Raw genomic sequence first — 17,350 nt, forward strand, 5'->3', positions numbered from 1 at the left:
AGTAGGTGTTAAAATTTATTATGAAAGGGGGCATTGGTTCTCCAACAGTGGAGAACCACTGAACCCTGTCATTTTACTGATGAAGAAATGGAGGCCCAGGCAGGTTAAGACAGCTTGGACTCATAGCCAGATCATGGGGATTGTAGGTACTTTGAGGATGACCTTGCCATCTGTAGCTAGAGCCCTTTGGTTTAATTATGTTTGCACAGTTGCTTGACTTTCACATTCCCTCTTATGTCTTCCAAAGTAGGGTTTATTTTTTTCATCATTTATTTTTTATTTATGTTGCACTTGGCTTAGCCAAGTTCCAGGGGAGGACCAAGTTCAGGAATTAACAGCAGAGGTTACCAGTCATCATCAGGGACTGTGAAAATATTTGGGGGTGGGAGGTAAATGTTCATTTGAAGTTACAGGTGTGAGGTTTTAGTTTTTACCCAACTGTCCATTCACTCCCATTCACTATCCACCTCTTGAATAAAAATTCCTCCTTCCAGCAAAGTTGAACAAGAAAGCAGCATTTAAAACCACCTCTTTGGAAATCAAATCACACTGAGAAAATGCTGATCCGAATATGATGATCTTACACCACCTGGAAAACTGCACAGACTTTGGCATTGCTACCGTATCAAGTGCCAAAAGCATGCCAAAATAAGCTCTACATTAAAATTACGGAGGCTCTTGCGGGAGAAAGTCTTATCTATGAACCCATTTTCTGACATTTAGTTTTATAGCATAGAAATTCTCTCCTTTATTTGTTCCTGAATCAATGAGCAAGACCACAATACAGAGAAATACTATACTTCTTCCACTCACTTAGTAAACAGTTACTAAGGATCTGTACGTTAAAGCAGTGCTAGCTGCTGTAACAAAGACACTGAACATGCATAATGGCTTAAACACAATAGAAATTTAATTCTCACCTGAAGCCTGAACAGATATTACTGGTGAGCAAGCACTCTTCTCCAAGTCCTGGTTCAGAGACGGCTCCATCATCTTCAACATGTGAAGGATACACGCTTTTCCACTTCAAGCTGGCAGATGGGAAAGAACCCAGAGGACTTGCCCACAAGATTTTTTTATGCCAGACCTGGAGGTGACACATATCACTTCCATTCATATTCCACTATTTAGAACTCAGTCATCGGCTACACCTGACTGCAAGGTCAGGAGGTAGGGAATGTAGACTAACTGTGGGCCCAGGAAGAGAAGGATAGGAATTTGGTGCCCAGCTTTTGGCAATAATCCAGGCAGTCTACTACATGCTAGATGGGTGGGAATGGGCGGGGGGGAGGAGGGAGGCTCACGAGGGAGGGGATATATGTATACATATAGCTGATTAGCTTCGTTGTACAGCAGAAACTAACACAACATTGTAAAGCAACTATACTCCAATTTAAATATATATATATATATATATATATGTATATTCCAGCCAAATAGAAGTCAATTACTCTGTGATGAAAGAAATGCTCCACTAGAGATATGTCAAATGTTAGAGAAGGGCATTGGCACGTGATCACGACTTTGCCTGGAACAAAATCCCATGGCATAGCTTAGAACATATCCGTAAACTGAAGCTCCTAGTATCCAGAACCTCTATCACCAAATGTGCATATGCTCTAGAGCAGACAGAATGGGGGGATCCAGATGCCCTTTACTGAATCTTGTACTAATATCTTACTACTTCAAATCTGTGGATCAAGAGTATTGACCTGTTAGAAATGCAGACTCTCAGGCCTCACCCCAGAACTATGGAATCAGACTGTACATTTTATCAAGGTTCCCCCAGGTGATTGGCATCTATGTTAATTTTGAGAGACACTGTTGTAATCCTGGCTCCGGCACTTACTAGTATGACTTAGCCAGATTGCTCAATCTCTCTGTCCCTTCACTTCTTGGATATCGGGGTACTCTCTAGAGATAATGTACACAAATGTTAAGTAACACCTGACAGCAAGCATTGGCTATTTTCTTACGCTAAGTATTTTTTAAAATAAAGGGGAGACAGCGCTTTAAACTGGAACTATTTGAACTCATCCTCTTTCAACCCTTATTGATGTCACACTAAGGACTTAAGCCCTTTGAAATAGTTTCTTATTCATATGGTTTAGTGTTCCTTAGAAATGAGTAAGCACAGAAAAAAAAAAAAATTTCCAGAGTCAGCAAAAGATGTTTGGCCTAGTAAGTCCTAACATAGACAGCAGCCATGATTTCAATCAATGAATTATCAAGGTATAAACTTTAAAGTATACACAGAAATGATCTACTAATATGCCAAACCTTGAGAGATACTAAATTCCTAAGGGACTTCAGTCATAACATTTATAGTAACCTTAGATTAATTGAAATAGGAAACACAAGTATTTGTATATCAAATAATTTTGTTCAACCAGAAAATAACTTGGTTTTCAACCTTTTGGAAATGTGTTTTGGTAGTATAATCTTTGTGCCTCATTTAGTAAGTATAATATATGCACATTAAAGTTAATTTTTGCTTTATGTAATGATTTAGAAAGCATATCTAGATCTTTCATGCCTTGGGTTTATCTTTTTAATACTGTTTCTCTTAATCATACATGGTTAGCATAGAAAGTTATCAGAGATAGGGCTGAATATATACCGCCATAAGAATAGAATCTGGGACTTAAAAGCATCTTTTAAAGTCAGTTCCTAATATCAGCTTATTTGACTTTTTCCTCTTTCTCTTAAAGTAAATTACAATTTTAAAATTCCAGTTTAATTAAGGTATGCTTACTGATGTTATGGGTGGCTTACTTTAGCTCATCAAATTCTTCAGAATTGGAAACTAAATTGAAAGACTTTAGTTATTACGGCTTTCACTCAAGGAAAGGAGCAACCCAAGAACCACTCACATTTTTTCAAATAGAAATATCTAAGTCTAAATTTGTATATGCCTCTCGACATTTAGACCTGGATTTCCAATTCATAGAGAAATCAACCTTAACATTTGACAAGTGAAGTCCAAAATGCTGCATGTTGTTTTCTTTGTACAGCACTTAGTACAGGCCAGAACTAAGAGCTGCTAATACTTTCTTGTTAAATCCATCTTGTTGGTGTGCTGTCTTAGCAAATGCAGTTTTGAACCTTACTTAACTCCCATTGGAATTGCACAAGAAGCAGGGAAAAGGCAAAAATCCCATATTTTAGTCACAGTAGTGAAGTGACACAGTGTAAGACCACTCTGCATCTAGGGTTTTTTAATTTTATTTTTATGTTTATGATTTATTGTAACATGTACCAAAATCAAATTATAATATAATCCTACATTATATTCTTTTTGAATATATAAAGACTTCTATTTCTATTCTAATCTTATGGAGTATATCCTTTTTTGGTATGTTTATTTTCTCTTTCCTTCTTTTAGTAGCTTTAATGATATAATTCACGTATCATAAAATTCAGCTATTTAAAGTGTACAGTTAGTGGTTTTTAGTACATTCAGAGTTGCACAACCATCACCATTACCTACTTTTAGAACATCTTCAACATCCTAACAGGAAACCCCATACCCATTCGCTGTCATTCCCCCTTCCCAGTCTCCTCCAGCCTCCCTCCTGTGTCTGGGTCTTACTGCAATGTGTTCTCCAAGACACTTCATGTTGTTCTACACTTCAGTGGTAGAACAGTGTCTCAACAGATATTCATTGAATAAATTAGTACCCACAGACGCCACCAGCCAGGAGTGGCAACTAAGGAGTAATTGAGAGGGCAGTGGAATTGGTGTCAAAAGGCCAGATTCAAATCCTGACTGATGCTCACGAGCAGTGCGGTTCTGGGTTTAGAGCCACTTAGCTCTTCTAACCCTCAGTTTTCACATCCATAAACCACTTTACGTCTTGTTCAGTCAGGATTTGGGAATGATTTGATGAGTCATAGGAGAAGGAAGGACATGAGTCAAGTGGATCCCCATATAAAGCTTTTTTGTGAACAGCCAAATGATCTTTCCTTCGGTGAGCAGCCTTGCTTCACAACGTTAACTCTTTTAATAATTTGCTTTTTTCCAGGAAAGGTGAATATAAGTGAGGATTGGGTTTCAGGTCCCAAGTTGCCTCATTAGTGACCAAATACTAGACCTGAAGGTAGCAGCTAAGCCAACAAGGCAAGGAAGCCTGAGAGAAGGCTCTGAGGTGATGAGGCAGTCTTGCCGAGGAGTTTGGTGAGTCTTCTGTGATGGGGGGAGACTGAGTCACCTAGAATAACTAAAATGAGCCATGAAGCTCACATGGCCAGAGCTGGTCCTGCCCTTCCTGACAGATGGGCCTCTACACACACACAAAGAGAGAGTGAGCACTGATGGCTGCTCACTGTCTCCCCAAGAAGCTACTCTCAGGTAAAACACCTGCACAAACCTGGGCACCACATCAGCACGTGTCTCTTGTCAGGCTAGGAATCAGAGAAGAAAGGTGCATTTCACATCACTTTAGCAGAATCGAAAATATTCAGTGTGTTTCATCAGTGAGTGCTCTACCAGTTCCTGCCTGTCATTAAAAGCCACCTCTGAACGTCCCTGAACTTCTTCTGAAGCTAGTTCCAGCCTATGCTGTCTCTTACTTTTTATTTTTGGTCTTTGATAGAAAATCATCTACTTTTTCCCTAAATATGCCCTTTTTAAGGTTCAAGGAGTACCTGCTAAACATAGCATTTTACAGTTTGGTTTACATTGTAAGCCAAATTCTTCCATACACATTTTCCTAATGTCTCCTGTCTTATGTAACCATCCCCAGATGAAAATAGCTCTTGATCAGGCCCCATGTTCTTGGGATACTTCTGGGCACCCAGGTAACCACAAACTACCTTTTGGGTCCATGACTCTTCTTAATCACACCAAAGAGGTTCTGTGTTTTCCTCCTCAGGACAGCAAAAAATTGAGGTGGAACAAGGTGCTACTTCCGCCTTCTCATTTCAGGTCTCATACTGTAAGCACATTTCCTTTCTGTGTTCTATTTCGTGCCATGTATTTTGCTTTTTTTTTTTTTTTTTTTACATATTTATTGGAGTATAATTGTTTTACAGTGTTGTGTAAGTTTCTGCTATATTAACAAAGTGAATCAGCTGTATGTATACATATATCCCCATATCCCCTCCCTCTTGCGTCTCCCTCCCACCCTCCCTATCCCACCCCTCTGGATGGTCACAAAGCACCGAACTGATCTCCCTGTGCTATGCAGCTGCTTCCCAATAGCCATCCATTTTACATTTGGTAGTGTATATATGTCAATGCTACGCTATCACTTCATCTCAGCTTCCCCTTCCCCCTCCCGGTGTCCTCAAGTCCATTCTCTACATCTGCATCTTTATTCCTGTCCTGCCCCTAGGTTCATCAGAACCATTTTTTTTAATTCCATATATATGTGTTAGCATACGGTATTTGTTTTTCTCTTTCTGAATTACTTCGCTCTGTATGACAGACTGTAGGTCCATCCACCTCACTACAAATAACTCAATTTTGTTTCTTTTTATGGCTGAGTAATATTCCATTGTATATATGTGCCACATCTTCTTTATCCATTCATCTGTTGACGGACACTTAGGTTGCTTCCATGTCCAAGCTATTGTAAATAGTCCTGCAATGGACATTGTGGTACATATCTCTTTTTGAATTATGGTTTCCTCAGGGTATATGCCCAGTAGTGGGATTGCTGGGTCGTATGGTAGTTCTATTTTTAGTTTTTTAAGGAACCTCCATACTGTTCTCATAGTGGCTGTATCAATTTACATTCCCACCAACAGTGCAAGGGTTCCCTTTTCTCCACACCCTCTCCAGCATTTACTGTTTGTAGATTTTTTGATGATGGCCGTTCTGACAGGTGTGAGGTGATACCTCATTGGAGTTTTGATTTGCATTTCTCTAATGATTAGTGGTGTTGAGCATTCTTTCATATGTTTGTTGGCAATCTGTATATCTTCTTTGGAGATATGTGTTTAGGTCTTCCGCCTATTTTTGGATTGGGTTGTTTGTTTATTTGATATTGAGCTGCATGAGCTGCTTGTATATTTTGGAGATGAATCCTTTGTCAGTTTCTTCGTTTGCAAATATTTTCTCCCATTCTGAGGGTTGTCTTTTTGTCTTGTTTATGGTTTCCTTTGCTGTGCAAAAGCTTTTAAGTTTCCTTAGGACCCATTTGTTTATTTTTGGTTTTATTTCCATTACTCTAGGAGGTGGGTCAAAAAGGATCTTGCTGTGATTAATGTAATAGAGTGTTCTGCCTATGTTTTTCTCTGAGTTTTATAGTGTCCGGCCTTACATTTAGGTCTTTAATCCATTTGGAGTTTTTGTGTATAGTGTTCAGAAATGTTCTAATTTCATTCTTTTACATGTAGCTGTCCAGTTTTCCCAGCACCATTTATTGAAGAGGCTGTCTTTTCTCCATTGTATATTCTTGCCTACTTTATCAAAGATAAGGTGACCATCTGTGCGTGGGTATATCTCTGGGCTTTCTATTCTGTTCCATTGATCTATATTTCTGTTTTTCTGCCAGTATGATACTGTCCTGATTGCTGTAGCTTTGTAGTTTAATCTGAAGTACGGGAGCCTGATTCGTCCAGCTCCATTTTTCTTTCTCAAGATTGCTTTGGCTACTCAGGGTCTTTTATGTTTCCATACAAATTGTAAAATTATTAGTTCTAGTTCTGTGAAAAATGCCCTTGGTAGTTTGATAGAGATTGCACTGAATCTGTAGAAGGCTTTCAGTCATATAGTCATTTTCACAATAATGACTCTTCCAATCCAAGAACATGTTATATCTCTCCATCTGTTGGTATCATCTTTAATTTCTTTCATCAGTTTCTTATAGTTTCCTGCATCAAGGTCTGTTTTCTCCCTAGGTAGGTTTATTCCTAGGTATTTTATTCTTTTTGTTGCAATGGTAAATGGGAGTATTTCTTTGAATCTCTTTCAGATTTTTCATTGTTAGTGTATAGGAATGAAAGAGATTTCTGTACATTAATTTTGTATCCTGCTACTTTACCAAATTCATAGATTAGCTTTAGTAGTTTACTGGTAGCATCTTTAAGATTCTCTATGTATAGTATCATGTCAGCTGCAAAGAGTGACAGTTTTACTTCTTCTTTTCCAATTTGTATTCCTTTTATTTCTTTTTCTTCTCTGATTGCCATGGCTACAACTTCCAAAACTATGTTGAATAATAGTGGTGAGAGTAGGCACCCTTGTCTTGTTCCTGATCTTAGAAGAAATGCTTTCAGTTTTCCACCATTGAGGATGATTTTGGCTGTGGGTTTCTCATATATGGCCTTTATTATGTTAAGGTAGTTTCCCTTTCTGGAAAGTTTTTACCATAAGTGGGTGTTGAATTTTGTCAAAAGCTTTTTCTGCATCTGTTGAGGTTATCATCATATGGTTTTTATCCTTCAGTTTGTTAATATGGTGTATCACATTGATTGATTTGTGTGTACTGAAGAATCCTTGCATTCCTGAGATAAACCCCACTTGATTGTGTTGTATGATCCTTTTAATGTGCTGTTGGATTCTGTTTGCTGGTATTTTGTTGAGGATTTTTGCATCTATATTCATCAGTGTTATTGGCCTGTGGTTTTCTTTTTCTGTGACTTGTTTGTCTGGTTTTGGTATCAGGGTGATGGTGGCCTCATAGAATGAGTTTGGGAAGAGTTTGAGAAGGATGGGTGTTAGCACTTCTCTAAATTTTGCTAGAATTCACATGTGAAGCCACCTGGTCCTGGGCTTTTGTTTGTTGCAAGATTTTTAATCACAGTTTCAGTTTCAGTACTTGTGATTTGTCTCTTCATATTTTCTGTTTCTTCTGGTTCAGTCTTGGAAAGTTGTACTTTTCTAACAATTTGCCCATTTTTCCAGGTTGTCCATTTTATTGGCATAAAGTTGCTTGTAGTAGTCTCTCATGATCCTTTGTATTTCTGCAGTGTCAGTTGTTACTTCTTTTTCATTTCTAATTCTGTTGATTTGAGTATTCTCCCTTTTTTTCTTTATAAGTCTGGCTAATGGTTTATCATTTTTGTTTATCTTCTCAAAGAACCAGCTTTTAGTTTTATTGATCTTTGCTATTGTTTCCTTCATTTCTTTTTCATTTATTTCTGATCTGATCTTTATGATTTCTTTCCTTCTGCTAACTTTGGGGTTTTTTTGTTTCTCTTTTTTAAATTGCTTTAGGTGTAAGGTTAAGTTGTTTATTTGAGATTTTTCTTGTTTCTTGAAGTAGGATTGTATTGCTATAAACTTTCCTCTTAGAATTGCTTTTGCTGCATCCCATAGGTTTGGGTCATCATGTTTTCATTATCATTTGTTTATAGGTATTTTTTGATTTCCTCTTTGATTTCTTCAGTGATCTCTTGGTTATTTAGCAGTGTATTGTTTAGCCTCCTTGTGTTTGTATTTTTTACAGTCTTTTTCCTGTAATTGATATCTAGTCTCATACAGTTGTCATCCGAAAAGTTACTTGATATGAGTTCAGTTTTCTTAAATTTACCAAGGCTTGATTTGTGACCCAAGATATGATCTATCTGGGGAATGTTCCCTGTGCACTTGAGAAGAAAGTGTATTCTGTTGGTTTTGGATGGAATGTCCTATAAATATCAATTAAGTCCACCTGGTGTATTGTGTCATTTAAAGCTTGTGTTTCCGTATTTATTTTCATTTTGGATGATCTGTCCATTGGTGAAAGTGGGGTGTCAAAGTCCTCTACTATTATTGTGTTACTGTTGATTTCCCTTTTATGGCTGTTAGCATTTGCCTTATGTATTGAAGTGCTCCTATGTTGGGTGCATAAATATTTACAATTGTTATATCTTCTCCTTGGATTGATCCCTTGATCATTATGTAGTATCTTTTGTCTCTTGTAGTAGTCTTTACTTTAAAGTCTGTTTTATCTGATATGAGTATTTCTACTCCAACTTTCTTTTGGTTTCCATTTGCCTGGAATATCATTTTCCATCCCCTCACTTTGTCTGTATGTGTCCCCAGGTCTGAAGTGGGTCTCTTGTAGACAGTGTATATACTGGTCTTGTTTTTGTATCCATTCAGCCAGTCTATGTCTTTTGGTTGGAGCATTTAATCCATTTACATTTAAGGTAAGTATGGATATGTATGTTCCTATTACCATTGGTTTAATTGTTTTGGTTTTGTTTTTGTAGGTCCTTTCCTTCTCTTGTGTTTCCCACATAGAGAAGTTCCTTTAGCATTTGTTGTAAAACTGGTTTTGTGGTACTGAATTCTCTTAAATTTTGCTTGTCTGTAAAAGTTTTAATTTCTCTGTCAAATCTGAATGAAAGCCTTGCTGGGTAGAGTAATCTTTGTTTTAGGTTTTTCTCTTTCATCACTTTGAATAAGTCCTGTCACTCCCTTCTGGCTTGCAGAGTTTCTGCTGAAAGATCAGCTGTTAACCTTATGAGGATTCCCTTGTATACTATTTGTTGCTTTTCCCTTGCTGCTTTTAATATTTTTTCTTTGTATTTAATTTTGATAGTGTGATTAATATGTGTCTTGGCATGTTTCTCCTTGGGTTTATCCTGTATGGGGCTCTCTGCACATCCTGGACTTGACTATTTCCTTTCCCATGTTAGGGAAATTTTCACCTATAAGTCCTCAAATATTTTCTCAGTCCCTTTCTTTTTCTCTTCTTCTGGTACCCCTACAATTCGAATGTTGGTGCGTTTAATGCTGTCCCAGAGGTCTCTGAGTCTGTTCCCAATTCTTTTCATTCTTTTTTCTTTATTCTGCTCTGTGGCAGTTATTTCCACTATTCTATCTTCCAGGTCACTTATCCATTCTTCTGCCTCAGTTATTCTGCTATTGCTTCCTTCTAGAGTATTTTCAATTTCATTTATTGTGTTGTTCATTATTGTTTGTTTGCTCTTTAGTTCTTCTAGGTCCTTGTTAAACGTTTCTTGTATTTTCTTCATTCTACTTCTGAGATTCTGGATCATCTTTACTATCATTACTCTGAATTCTTTTTCAGGTAGACTGCCTGTTTCCTCTTCATTTGTTTGGTCTGGTGGGTTTTTACCTTGCTCCTTCATATGCTGCATATGTCCCTGTCTTCTCATTTTGTTTAACTTACTGTGTTTGGGGTCTCCTTTTCACAGGCTGCAGGTTCGTAGTTCCTCTTATTTCTGGTGATTGTCACCAGTAGTGAGCTTTGTTCAGTGGCTTGTGTAGGCTTCCTGGTGGGGGGACTGGTGCCTGTGTTCTGGTGGTTGGGGCTGGATCTTGTCCCTCTGGTGGGCAGGGCCATGTCTGGTGGTGTGTTTTGGGATGTCTGTGAAGTTAGTATGACTTTAGGCAGCCTCTCTGTTAATGGGTGGGTTTGTGTTCCTGCCTTGCTGGTTGTTTGTCATGGGGTGTCTAGCACTGGAGCTTACTGGCCGTTGCATGGAGCTGGTTCTTAGTGTTGCACAGAGATCTCTGGGAGACCTCTCACCGATTAATATTACATGTGGCCAGGAAGTCTCTGGTGGTCCAACATCCTGAACTCAGCTCTCCCACCTCGGAGGCTCAGTTCCGACACCTGGCCAGAGCACCAAGACCCTGCCAGATGCACGGCTTGGAAGAAAAGGAAGAAAAAAAGAAAAGAAAAAGAAAAAAAAATGAACACAGAGAATTCCAAAACAAATGGTAAAAGCAAAACTAAACACTCAAAATCACACAAAGAAACCAACACACACACTCAGAAAAATAAAAAACAAAACAAAAAAATACCGAACAGACAGAACCCCAAGACAAATGGTAAAAGCAAAACTAAACAGACAAAATCACACAAAGAAGCATACACACTCATAAAAAGAGAAAAGAAAAAAAAAGGAAGAGAGCAACCAAACCAATAAACAAACCCACAGATGAAAGCAATCACTAAAGAGTAAACTAAGAGAAATATAAAACCAAAAACAAATCAAATGCAGAAAGCAAACCCCAAGTCCACACTTGCCTCCAAAGTTGACTGCCTCAATTTTGGGAGCACTCTTTGCCTATTCAAGTATTCCACACATGTAGGGTTTACCAAGCTGATTGCAGGGATTTAGTCCGTTGCTCCTGAAGCTGCATGGAGAGATTTCCCTTTCTCTTCTTTGTTCGCACATCTCCTGGGGTTCAGCTTTGGTTTTGGCCCTGCCTCTGTGTGTAGACCACCCTCAGGTCTCTGTTCCCTCCCCAGACAAGAGGGGGTTAAAGCTGCGGCCGATCAGTGCTCTCTTGCTGTCTCAGGCTGGGGAGAGGGAGGGGTACAGTAGTCACAATTGGAATGTGCGGGCCGTGTCTGCAGCAGAGGCCAGCATAACGTTGCAACAGCCTGAGGTACGCTGTGTGTTCTCCCAGGGAAGTTGGCCCTGGATCATGGAACCCTGGCAGTGACGTGCTGCACAGGCTCCCAGGAGGGTGTGGGTAGTGACCTGTGCTTGCACACAGGATCCTTGGTGGCAGTGGGGTCAGCAATCCGTGCCTGCCTCTGGGTCTGAGATGATAACTACGGCTCATGCCCGTCTCTGGAGCTTGCTTAGGCAGTGCTCTGTCATCTGTGGACACATGGAGCAGAAAGCGCCTCTCCTCACGCACTCAAGACAATGGTCTCTTGCCCCTCCAACAGGTCCAGACTTTTTCCCGACTCCCTCCCAGCTAGCTGTGGCACACTAGCCACCTTCAGGCTGTGTTCACACAGCCAACCCCAGTCCTCTCCCTGGGATCTGACCTCCAAAGCCCGAACCTCAGCTCCCAGCCCCCACCCACCCAGGCAGGTGAGCAGACAGGCTTCTCAGGCTGGTGAGTGCTGGTCAGCACCAATCCTCTGCGTGGGAATCTCTCCACCTTGCCCTCTGCACCCCTGTTGCTGTGCTCTCCTCTGTGGTTCCGAAGCTCCCCCCCGTGCTGTTCCCACCAGCGAGGGGGCTTCCCAGTGTGTGGAAACTTTTCCTCCTTCACAGCTCCCTCCCAGGTCCCTCCCAGGGATGGGCGCAGGTCCCATCCCTATTCTTTTGTGTCTTTTTTTTTTTTTCCCTACCCAGGTATGTGGGGATTTTCTTGCCTTTTTGGAAGTCTGAGGTCTTCTGCCAGCATTCAGTAGGTGTTCTATAGGAGCTGTTCCACATGTAGATGTATTTTTGATGTACTTGTGGGGAGGAAGGTGATCTCCACGTCTTACTCCTCTGCCATCTTGAAGATCTCTCTGTATTTTGCATTTTTGCTCTTCGTTGATTTCTCTGTTTAAAATGGCTCCCAGGATGGTGCTGAAGTGCTGTCTCATGTTCCTAAGTGCAAGAAGGCTGTGATGTACTTTATGGAGAAACATGTTAGATAAGCTTTATTCAGGCATCAGTTATAGTGCTGTTGGCCATGAGTTCAATGTTAATGAATCAACTATATCTCATTACAAGGGATCTTTAAGCAGAAACACACATAAAACAAAGTTATGGATTGATTGGTTGATGAAAAGTTTGTGACCAGAGGCTCAAAGGAACCTCATCTTGTATTTTTCCTAGGAGCAATGTTTCAGGATTCACTAATTTAGCATTTGCAACAACTTTATAGAACATAACTACCACAAGTAATATGAGTCAACTGTAGTTGTGAGCAGCTGAACCCATGCTACTGTGTCCTACTAGAGAGTTAATAGACACAAGTTTACTACCTACTCAAAAAAATAACTCGTCAAGCAGCAACTACGCCCTGAGCTCCAAGAATATAGTCTTGTACAAGAGTGTCATAGTTCTTAACTTTATGCATTTTATAACCTGGTAGGGATATTACATTTTTAAAATTTCTTGTAAACATGCGGGACAAGTATGAATCTGATATTAATGACCAGTTCTCTTACAACACGGGATGGACAAAACCATTAGCCAGAGGGACTAAGGAAATGTCTATACTGTCCACCTGTTCTGACAGACCTTCTCCTTTCTGCACTAAAATGTGATCAGCTACCTGAAAGCTCCCCTTCACAGTCCTGCATCTGACAAGAATCAAAAATTTGTAGGTCCTTTCCCACTCATAAGAGATGTCTAGAAAAAGTCTAGTCCAAGTGTTGCAAGAAGCTTATGTTTTTGATACTAACACTGACCACAGCTGCTTGCATCACTGCAGTGAAAATGACCGTGACATCCTCCTGGGCTGAGCAGGAGAAAGTGCTGAAGTCTAATAGTAAAAGCTGGTGTGCCATGTATTTGCCCAATTTTTCACAACTGCCATAAACCTGAAATTTGAATGTTTGGACTCACATGGAATCATTGATCCACTTACTGCATGGTGATACATAAAGACTTTGTATTTAATCGGGGCTAGACCATGATTCTAGACTCTCTTGCTATGCATTTCACTACTTTCCATATCATTCTGAAAATCTTCCTTGTCTAGAACTTTGTGTGTCACCTCTGATATCTTTCTTCAAATACCAACATCTATCCTTTGAATGTGTTTTGGGACCACATGTCCATCCTCAGAAGGGGAGCCACCAACTCCCCACTGGTATTTATGATGATTTGGTCCCTGATGACCCCTTTGTCTCCCAGCAGAATATCATCACCAGGAGGCTAATACCTGATCCATGAGAGCGCTGGTTTTATCTAGATTCCGTCTCACTGTGGTGGTCTGCCTCATGCATCTACTTGTGGGTCTGTTAAGAGACTGGTGACCTTCCTGTCACATAGCAACAAATTTCAGAGAGTTACTTGTCACTGCGAGCAATTGCTCTAAGTTCAACCTTGAAAGTGTGGAATCTTTAGCAGCTATATTTCTATTGCTGCAGCCATCTCTCGACCTGTTGGCTACTTGGGAAATCCTTTCAGTAATCAGATTTGCCAAGCTTCGTCAATTCTGCAAATAGGCCTTTGGGTGCTTCTGGCTACAAAATATTTTCTTCTCATTGCTGCAGTAACAAAAGGAGTTTTATTAACCTTCCACGTAGGTTTTGGTGAAAGACAAGAGCTTCCCACCTAGACAGTACCCTCCAGCAGGGCAAACCATGTTTTGCACACCCCAGTATACATAGTGCTAAGCACAACACCTGCACCATGTATTTTTTTCACTAACTGATTGGGCTAAGTGCTACCTTGGATTCTCACATTAATCAGAAGCCCTGCCCTTTATAGTTACTTCTGGACATGACAGTATAAATATGCACTCCTTGACTACACTACATTTTAAGAATAGCCTACTTGTTGCCAGGGATATGGGCAGTAGTTAACTGTTTCATACCCATTTTTATGTTTTTCTTGACTTTATACTGTAATACGATCATGAAAAACAAGTAGGCATTTATCTACAAAGCCATGCATTGTATCTGGGGTGTGGAGAAAGTAGGAAGAAGACGAGGCAGGAAAACCAATGTCTTGCTCTGTTTAAATATCTAAATGACTTTTGGTATTGTGTGAGTTATTTGTACAGACATAAAGGATGTATGTATTTTCACCAACAGTGCATTCTTTGGTAAGTGAGAGAGGGCCTGTCCCTGTTTAGAAAGGCTTAATTGTATCATATGTTTTAAGAGTTGAAGATTCTTTTTCTTCTTCTTGGCTTCCTTGTTTACTGCACTTAACTTGATAGAATGTTGCAGAAAACCCATGGGCTCTGAAATTAGAAGACCTGGGTTCAAACCCCAGCCTCTCTGTTTTTCTTATCTATCTGGCCTTTATCTCTGGGCCTTATTCTCTTCTTATAATTATACTTTATCACCTCAAAATGTAGCTGAAGATAAACTGTAAAGCACAATATCCAACTAGTAAAGCACCATCGTCACATCCTTTATAAATTCAAGACCAGCCCTTTGACTCTGGATATTGTAAGGATTTACTAGAATTATATCTTTTAGCAGTGGCCTCTGCCCGCCCAAGTCTAATGTAATAAACGCAAGGACTTTGCCAAGCAAATTCCTGAAAGGAACACAGTGCAACAGAAGCAGTTCACAAAGTTCTGTGAGTTTTGATCAGTGATTACACCCTGCTGCAGTCTTAGCAAGGGCTGGCAACCAACCTGAAGACAGAGAAAAGAAGTGATGAAAATGTCAAGATTCCTCAAGCAGATATGTCATGGAATGAGTTGGAGCAGACAAGAACGTTGCTTTCAGTGATAAAGGCCAGGAGATCTGGCCATCTCTGTACCAAATTATTGCTCTCTTTTTTGAAGAATCCCACTTTGCTGTGAAGCCTTGAAAACAAACATGTTCCAGCAGAGAATTGTCAGTCCTGACCTTTGTTCTGGGTGACCTAAGGACAGGAAGAATATATTGTACTTTCATGTCTTATAGTTTTAATACTTTTTTTCAAATAAATATTTGGGAATATGTGGTATGACAGTTGCAAGTGAGCATTTGTGGAGACTAGAGTCATTTATTTGAATTTGAGGTTGTTCCAGAGAGACTGCATGGTAATCATGCTACAGAGGATGTCCTTGTTTGGTCACGGTACTAGAGAGGTGTGACCTTGCAGAGATTTTCCAGAGAGAGTCAGATCTGGGAGTACGTTGAACTCGACTGAATTTTTAAGATGTCTTAAGAGCATTCCTATGGGCACTGCTGAGTTGAAATTTTAACTCTCTTAGCTCCAGGTGTGAAGAAAGCACACAGGAATAGAAAATGCATGTTCTCCATAGGAAATAGTGTTGATGAAGATATCCTACGTGGTTCCCAAAGCACTTTCTTTCACTGGGTAAACCAAGACACTATGCACTCTTTTCTCAGCCTCTTAGGAGAGAAACTGATATTCTGACCCAAGTGATCAGGCTTTGACCTCTGGCACATTTGCTCTGTTGTCCTTATATATTCATAAGCACACTTGAAAAATGGGCTATGCAGGAAAGAATAGAGACACTGGTATCAGTGAACCAAGCAAAGGAAAAAGGGGAAAGGAACTAACAAGACATTGAAGAAGGCAAATGGAAATAGATTACATTGTGGGTGGGGGAAGAGTTTTCCTGAAGAGCATGCTGTATTGGAGGATGTCTATGGCCACCTCAAAGGAAAAATTCTTATAGAACTTCTTTCTTTCTTCCCAGGAGTCTCTGATCATAGGATACACACCAGTGAGTCTGGGAGAAGAAGTGGAGGTATAAGGTCACATTTCTGAGCATCCTGAATTCTGTTTCACAGTCATTTGAGTTTACTGAAACTATGCTCCTGCCTTTTGACTTAAAATCTTCAGTAAGCAGTGATAGCCTCAGAGAGAGGCTGAAATAGCATGGTGAAGTGAATAATAACAGTCAGTACGTATAATCCCTTACCACGTGCCAGGCATTATTCTATATATGAACACATTTGATTCTCCCAAGAATCCTGTGAGGCTAGAACTTTTATTACCCCACTCTACAGATGAGGAAATTGAGGCACAATGAGAATTAAGGCTCTGAGTCACATTACCAGAAGGGCCAGGATTTGAACCTAGTATTGAAGTCTCTAGGTTTCCAATTTTCCAACTAACTGTGAGAGGCAGTTCCTTCCCTAAGGACACCCTGTGAATTGGTGGTGAGGTCAATGGGAATTCAGGCTCTCAGGCTCCCCACATGGCTTTATGGACCTCACAACTGGCACCAATGTTAAAGGCTGTTAGGCACTGAAGTGTTTAATGTTGAGCTTTATACAAAGCAAACAAGAATATGCTAGCAACTATATGGAAATGTATATTTGGTCTTAGAACTGAGTATTTTGTCCTATCATTAAACATTTCCTCTTCCTGCGACAAGACTTGTCTTGGACACCATCCAAATAACTGCATGTCATGAACCAAGAAGTAGGTATTCTCCTGTGGTAACTTGGAAAAGAATGTTTTTCATATGGTCAGACCAGTTTCCAGAGTTCAGCATGTAGTTATCAATACAATCAGAAATATATATATTTTTTGTATAATAATACTTAAAGGTTACTTATTTATTCTCTCTTGATAATTTCCAACTGTGTTTTGCCCAAATTAATCAGAAAGATGATTTTCTCTTTGTTCCAGCCCCATTCACTCCGTTAAAGACTGGAACCTTAGTTACACAATTTTACGTTGAATGTAGGACTGTAAGACTCAAGCTGAATTTCAACACATATTTGTTTCCATCATCTTTAGTTTTCCCAGCATTAGTTTCCACGAAGCAAGTAAAAAATACAAGCTTTTCATCCAGACCTCAAGTTCCCAACAACATGGCTTCAGCCTATTTTTGCAGCCTCATCTTCTTTCCTTTCCTTAACCTTCAAACGTTTGGGCTGAATCTCACCCAGAGCCTCTCCATCTCTGTTATTACGGAGTCAGAATTATTTGTGTTCTTATCTCAGGGCCCCACATTTTCTCATGTGGAAAAATGTCTTACCCATCCCTGCACTCCCTGTGGTGTTTCTTTAGCCTGACACCTTTCTTAAACAGCCTGGGTTTGCTCTGTGCCTTG

The 17,350-nt window shown here is 39.9% G+C and overlaps 1 long non-coding RNA gene across 1 annotated transcript in view; it reads left to right on the forward strand.

Annotated features, from left to right (window-relative positions):
• Positions 1-3,708: 3,708 nt before the first annotated feature.
• Positions 3,709-17,350, forward strand: part of LOC141279400 (uncharacterized) — a 41,566-nt gene continuing 27,924 nt past the window's right edge. The window contains exon 1 of the long non-coding RNA XR_012333569.1: positions 3,709-4,177. This is a non-coding gene — a long non-coding RNA (uncharacterized lncRNA). The remainder of the gene's footprint in view (positions 4,178-17,350) is intronic.

Source organism: Tursiops truncatus, chromosome 1, assembly GCF_011762595.2.
Source record: "Tursiops truncatus isolate mTurTru1 chromosome 1, mTurTru1.mat.Y, whole genome shotgun sequence".
NCBI classification, from domain to species: Eukaryota; Metazoa; Chordata; class Mammalia; order Artiodactyla; family Delphinidae; genus Tursiops; species Tursiops truncatus.